We start from the raw sequence: 7671 nt of genomic DNA, 5'->3' as shown, positions 1-7671 counted from the left end.
AATTACATTTTCTATTTTTTACGTGGCCTCCTGCTCCAGTTTGTTCTGGAAACTTACCTGGTTCCAAAATCACTACAGATGGATGGATGAATGTTGCAATAAGGTCCAGCTCCTTGAAGTTGCCCTTTGTCTCCTGCAAGCCCCCAGGAACAGCGCCATGTCTTAAAGCAACCATGGGTTTAGCGGTTAACGGTGGAACTGCACACCTCTGGCCCAGAAAGACTTTTCCCACAGACTTTATACAGCGACAGAAACTAATATATTTCAGCGGATAATTCTTTTTGGGGTATCAACTTACCAGCCCGAACACTTAAAGGGTCCTTGTTTGAAACATCACGTTTTTAACATTTACTAGCAGCCGATTCCCGAGTTATTAAACTAGGCACGATGAACGTGCATGATGAACACGAGCAGACCCGCGGGACTGCAACCGTCCACAGCGCCGTGCACTGCGCATGCTCATTTGACGGTTCTGCTGAGGTCGTGTAGCTGTAACAGTAGATATAGCTAATGGTTGTAATTCACCATGTGTTCCATTAGTACATCCATGGTATTATCTTGTCACACATCGGAGAAATGTTTGGTTGTGTGTATGTATGCTGTAAAGCCTGTAACATGGATGTTACAACATTAGCGTTTCCCAAACTGCTAGTAGCTAACATTGGCGGTAGCTACCATGGATGTATTGACAGAAATAGAAGAAGCTCTGTTCACAAAACTGCAGGCTAACCTTAGTAACTAGCGCTAGCTAGTAGCAAGATAGTAGCATGACATAATGATTGCATCTCCTTGTTTGTCTTAATACATCCATCATTTATTTAGATAAATAGCATAGAATTAAAATACTTAAATAAAGAAAGAATGCCTCAAAAGTGTACTTTAATTTGACTAATTCTCAAGTACAGTACTTAGGTAAATGTACTTAGTCACATTTCACTGCTGCTATTAAAGCTTCTGCTTGATCTACTGTGGCTTGGATTGTGTCTCATTCATGCGTCATTATAGACAAAAGCGTCTGCCAAATGAATAAATGGAAATGTGTAAATGCAAAAGGATTTTGTGAATTCGTGACAGGTGTCAGTCAGTCACATTTCAACTGTGATGGTTGCTTTTTTAGTTTTGTCCCTTTTAGTCTATGTTTCGCTAGCAGCTCCAGTGTGTGTCCGTCATCCTCGTTACACACCTGACCTTAGACATCAGCTCCAGCTCGGCTCTTCCTACCCAGTCAGCCCACACAAGTACAAAAAAAACTCTGGACAAGCAGCCCACTCCAGGCTGCAGGCTGTAGTCTCTCTGAACCATCATTACAGCCATTAGGCAAGAATAAGCTCTGTGTCACAGGAGTCCACCAGCATCCAGTTTAACCCAGCACAATTAGCACATCCGTTGGAGTAGAATTACCCTGTAAAATGAGAATGCTCTGGACAAAAGAGAGTTGGAGTTGAAAAAAGAGGGTAAGTGTGAGGGAAAGGGGGAGAGAGGAGGAGAGGAGAAGTAAGGGAGGACAGGGAGAGATTAAAAATGTTTGAATTGGGTCCACGCTCGCCCCATTCATCTGGTATTCTGTTCAAATCAGGGCTTTTGTTCTGCCTGGCGTAAAGTAGTGTCAATCATCTCGACCCGTTTTTGTAGAATGGGGAAATTTATTATGAATTTGCTCCTGCAAATAATGAGGACTACCCCCTGCCTGCTCTCTCTTTTCCCTCCTCCTTCTCCCCCCAAGCCACCTCTCCTCTCTCCCCTTTGCCTCTACCCCCATATCAATGCTGCAGAATAGGCAATAGAGAGTGAAGTTAGCAATCTCAGGGCCACTCGCACTCTGGACCCACATCAAAGTGACAGAGACGTCCAATCAGATTTGTCTTACAGGCATTACATGATGAATATGGTGCGGCCGTAGCACAAAAGCGCCTTTGTGTCTCCTCCGAGCAGAGACTATTCACAGCCCGCCACAGCCAGCCAGAGTGGAAGTAAATGGCCAAAAGGGCCCAGGCCAAAAAAAAGCACCCAAACTTGTGCAGCACAATGGCCCATGCAAATCACAGCCCCCACCACTTCCACCCTACCTCTTCCATCCCTACACCCCTCAGGCCTGAGTTTGGTTCCTCCTCTCCTGGGTCTTCTGAAGTTTAGGGCCTATTCACACACATACAGAGGTGTCAGTTAAAAGTGCTGAACTGAACGCATTCAAATGTTCATTTGAAAAGAGAAAGATTTCTTTTTTTAGAAAGATAGAAGAAAACACAAGTCGAATGACTTTTTATCAGAAAGTAAGAGTGACTTGGCGGCTGTGGGCAAGGCTCCTATTTAGTAAGACCTTTGCTGTGGAGAAGAGGATTTCCAGCGTACAGGAGGGGCTCTGTGATATTTTCTTGCATTGAGAGAAACGATAGGAGAAGGAAATGTGAAAGGCACAGAGAAAGGACTTATAATGATCCACATATGCTCCTTGAAAACAGTGATGAATAATAAAATACTATGACTCTGATTCTAACAATTGAACATCTTCATCATCAGATATTCAGTGCAATGGGTAATTTACTAAGGTACATCTTCCACTCTGGGAATGTAAATGTTAATAATTAAAGCTGCAAACAGAGTTGGAGGGGCCCGCGTCTCCTGGCACGTCGGGGTCACTCAGACTCTGCAAACCGTCACCGATGAAAAGGGAACTCTCTGCTGAGTTCAATGATATTGCACACAAAACTCTGAGTAATACAGTTTATTAGCTGTGAAAGGGGGCAAGGGGGCGGGCCAAACCATGACCAATGAAAAAGAAAGTGCTGATTTCCATGACACCTCACAGAAGACTCTACCTTAAACAGTTCAAACGTCATGAAAGGTAGTGTGGTCTGAGTAAGTGGGCGTGGTTAAAGTATAGGGGGCGCTTCAGTATCACATGTAGATCATACCTTATAAATTTCACGTAAACTGGATTATGTTTTTCATGTGAAGCTGATTTCCTGTTACCAGAAGGGGGCACTCAAGTCAATGTTAGCTCTTAAATGTCAGGCCTGGACTCTTGTCAGTCATGAGAATTTCCAGCCAAACTGGCCAATGTACAAGTTAAAACAACTTCTTTGTTCATCAGTAAATATTCAAAATGGTCTCCACGCCATGCCCACACCATCCACTTTTCATCTATAAGGTGTTGAGATGGTACAGACCGAATTCGGAGTCCATCAGATGAAATCTCTTGTAGGATTCCATTTAAGTATACCATCTTGACTTTCAGGTCTACTTCCTGTTGCCTCTAGGGAGCGTTATGACTTTGAGCCAATATCAGTCTGTAGAATCCTGAAAAGTTTCAAGACAAATGGACAATGTACATTCAAGTTACACCCACTTCCTGTTTCGATGGTGAAATGCACCAAAATGACTGCCCTGCCACGGCCATGCCCCATGATGATTTTTGTTTTTTTTTATAACTTTTCATCTCTAACGTCTTAAGATGGCACAAACCAATTTGAAGTTAATTGAATTAAATCTCTAGAAGGAGTTCGTTAAAGTACGACATGTGCAAATGGCCAAAATCGCCAAGACTGTATGGCTGCAGCCATGTCATGCCATCTCATCTCATGCCATCCCACATGGTCCCGTCTACTTTTCAAACTAAAAGCTTGCGTCTGGAATAAAGTACTCTCTTTAATGTTTACTTTTCAAAGTAAAAGTTTGCGTTGACTATCATGCTAATGAATGGAATACTTAATAATTGTATTCGCAGCAATTTCCCAGTTAAATGTGAAAACATTATAGAATAAAAAAATAAAAAGGAGTCTTGGAAAGAGTGTAACATTCATTTTTGATATCTTTGTGTTTGCAGATCCTTTTAATCCACCCTCCTCAGGAAATAACCCCACCTTGCTCTTCCAACGTAACCTGTTGGTATAGAACAAAAGCATACTTGCATTTTGCTATGATACAGTATTTAGATTTGTTTCAGATGGTCTTATTGTCAAAAAAGTGACAACTCAAAGTGACAAAGTTTGAAGTGTCAAAGTTGGAAATGACCACTGCTTCCACTCCTGCAGGCCTGGTGGCATTTTGTTATGAAGAAATCTATGAAGGGACAAAAGCATTACGTGCTTACCGTGTAAAATAAAGCAACTAGTACATAAAGTTACTATTGTCAAGCTTACTAAGTAGCAGTACTTACAAACAAATGATAATGGGAGCACAAAGCTGATGGAGGCAAGAATGGCATTCCTTACATGCACCTACATGCATGTGCTGCAAAACCTTTGCCCTACACCGGGACTCGTATATTGAAGTGGGGCTAAGGGGACAATGATGGTCGGTACAGCACACTCTGCATTGTGTCACTTGTGGTGTGTTACTTTTTTTAAAGACACTGATGTGTACCTTAAGGATAATCACAGAAAGAAACACTCAAACTCTGCAACCATAAATTGCTCTAGGTAACGTTGGATAACAAATGTCAACCAACGCTGATACAGGTTTCATCAAATGTACGTTAACATCAGGGACACAACAATAACATCCAGAAATCTGCAAACTACACGTAAGCAAAAACTGTTACTTTAACAATTTAAATGTTTTTCAACTGATTGCAAAAAACGTAGTCACAAACTTACCCGTGGCTCCAAAGGATAGTAATACTCAATTTTGTATTTTTGACCCTCTGAAGTTACCGTTGGACACGCCTCTGCACAATGGCATGAGACGGGATGGCACAACATGGGACGCTCCAGACTGCAGCCATACTCGCTTCAAAATCGCACTAATTTCAAACTTTCAATTCCAAATGGCGGACTTCCTGTTGGGTATCGGGTATGGCTCCAATGAGCTTCTTTGTACGTCTTGACGTGTTACATACGTATGTGTATCAAGTTTCGTTAGTCTACGTTAAACAAACCGCAGGGGCTCAATTTGTTTAACTGTGTAGGGGGCACTAGTGAGCCATTTTTGTGCGCCTCTTCCCAAAACCCATACAATACATACGTTTGCACTAGACCTGATGCAACTGTCAATTTTAGTGAGTTTTTGAATATGTTACGCCCCTTAAAAAGGCTGTACATTTGCCAGGAAAAGAATGAAGAATTCCTTCAGTTTCTTTCAGTTAGGGCCTTTGAAGCTGTTGGCGCTCGGGCCCTAGTTAAGTCTGAATTTAAAAGCCAGAAACTAAACTATCAAGAATGTTCCTCTTAAATGGCCTACTTCATCACATAAGATATTAGCATCTGCACTGGTTCAAATACCGCGTTCCTCTGTGCTCCTGCTGGGCTTGTTTTTTTTAAATAAATTCTCAAGGCAACATTCACAGCACCCAAAAACTCACTACTTTTTGTTGGAGAAGAGACTTGAAGCTTTAAATCAAAAAGGCCTTCATTATCAACGCTGAGAACAATATGACCTGTAATGGCTCATCATAACTTTTACCAGGGAAAAAACGTAGGAGCAGCCACAGTGATTAGTGCAAAATACTATTGAGTCCATAGTGGCACTACAATCAGGGACCCACCAATCGATAGCTAAGGGCTCAACAGATCTGTTTCTGAAAAAGCAGCACGGCCAAGTGTGTGTATGTGTGTGTGTGTGTGTGTGTGTGTGTGTGTGTGTGTGTGTGTGTGTGTGTGTGTGTGTGTGTGTGTGTGCAAGGGCGCACTTTTTCCAAATCAGTTCAGCCTGTTTTCTGTCTACGTTGAATATAAATGTGTCTGTGCCTCCGCTTAAACATTAACACCTCTGTAAGCATTGCTCAAGGTTGTGCACCATCTCTCAAATCATCTACATCACTGCTCTGTCTGTGCTCATTTCCCCTTTTTCTGAACCATATTTATCGTATTCACATTTTCAAAGCTGTGACTCAGTAGTTCACAGAGCAACTGTAGGTTTACATGTTGTTGAGATTATTTGCATTAATAAAAAATCTTTCTGCAAAAAAAAGTACAAAGTTGCAAAGTAGCTGTATTAAATTTCACTGTTGTGGAAAACGTTCACGTCAAGTTGTTGTTAAAAAGCAATTTGTTAGGAGTGTATGGTTTTGCATTGATTCTCTTCTGCATAGTAAAATGAAATAAAATACTTGATTGATTTGTAATAATTGTGCTTTTTTTAAAGGATCGGAGACATTTATAGAGTCTGGGCTGAAGTACTGCTTAGCAAGAAAATGGTTTGTTGCTTGCCATTACTTTTGGTTTCTCTATATTATAAGCCCAGGAGCTGACTTTTAACTCTAGTCGGTTTCTGATGCACCTGATGCTCTGAAGGCAGATGTGGCTCTGAGCTGTGATTGGATGAGCCACGCACTCACATCTTCAAGGTACACTGTTATCCCAAATTAGTTGACTTTACTAGTAGTTTTTACATAAGCGGAAACTTAACAGGTCCAGTTGTATTAAGACAGAGCAGTAGGTTTATGTAGTAGATAAATCAAATTTACATTAGCAGTCATAACTAAAATAACATAAATATTTTTTTTCTGGAGTCATGTTGTATAAAACAAGCATGTGTAACTTTTTTATAATGATGAATGTCCGTTACATTCAAGCCATTGCCAAAGGAGTTGCTACAAAGCTATTTAAGCCTCTCAGCTCCACACATCTCCTGCTGTACTTCTCACTCAGTATGGCTATGTTCAGAAACTGGCGTCGTCCGGCGACTTTGGCATGCAGAAAATCCGTTTAAGATAATTACCGCTTCTGAAGAGTCCATCATGGTTTTTTAATTCTCCGTGTTCTCCTTGGCTACTAGCAACTGAGTGCAGGAGGGGTGGAGGTGGTAGCGATCACGGAAGGCTTGTATCATGTGGACGTGCCAGTGACGGCACTGCCTCAACAGTTTTATTATCATTACTTAGAACTCCTTATGGAGGAGACCGAAACATACACACTATGTCTTTAAATCAACAAAAATACAGATAACTTCTCAATATTACTTTAGTATATTGAGATCTTTGTTATTAAATTGTTGTTTTTTCTTTATAACGATTCTATTTGAATGGACATAAATCAAAACTATAAACTTCTGAAGTTTGAGAAAATATTAACTCACCATTTTTGCTGCCCAGACCCCATCGTTTGCCCCCCAATTTGTTTCCTATGAATCTTTGCATCGCTGTTCAAATGACCCCGCCCCTCCCATACAGAAACTTTACATCCTTAGTTGTCTTTCCTTAATATGGTCTGTGCTCTGCATCCCTAACCTAATTATTACCAACAACTAATGTGATTTAATATTGAATGTGGTTTTTAACAAAACATAAAAAAATAAGTAGTGGCCACTAAGAAGTTTAATTACAACTAAATCTGGGTTTACAGTGATACTGACTCTTGGTGGGTTATCACAGCCGTTCTGATAAGATATTTTAGATACAATATCTACTTTCATTTTAACACAGTGAAATGTTTTATTTGATTTCAATAAAGCAACTTTTTTTTCAAACCACATCAACTTTAAATGTGAGAATCAAGATCATTTCAGAATGTGTAATCAAGATCAAAGTATTAAGAAAACCATTATTGGCTTATTATTATTATTATTATTATCTATTTACTTTGTGTTGGTATGATTTTGTGAAATAGGGGCAGGAGCAAATAAGCTAAATCAGAAAAATAAGCTAAAACTCCTTCTCAATAGTCAGTTATTTGTGTGTATGTGTCTGTGTGTTTGTGTGTGTGTGTGTGTGTGTGTGTGTGTGTGTGTGTGTGT

Source organism: Etheostoma cragini, chromosome 8 (genome assembly GCF_013103735.1).
Source record: "Etheostoma cragini isolate CJK2018 chromosome 8, CSU_Ecrag_1.0, whole genome shotgun sequence".
Taxonomy (NCBI): domain Eukaryota; kingdom Metazoa; phylum Chordata; class Actinopteri; order Perciformes; family Percidae; genus Etheostoma; species Etheostoma cragini.
The sequence above is the reverse complement of the archived record's forward strand: the minus strand, read 5'-3'. Positions refer to the sequence as shown.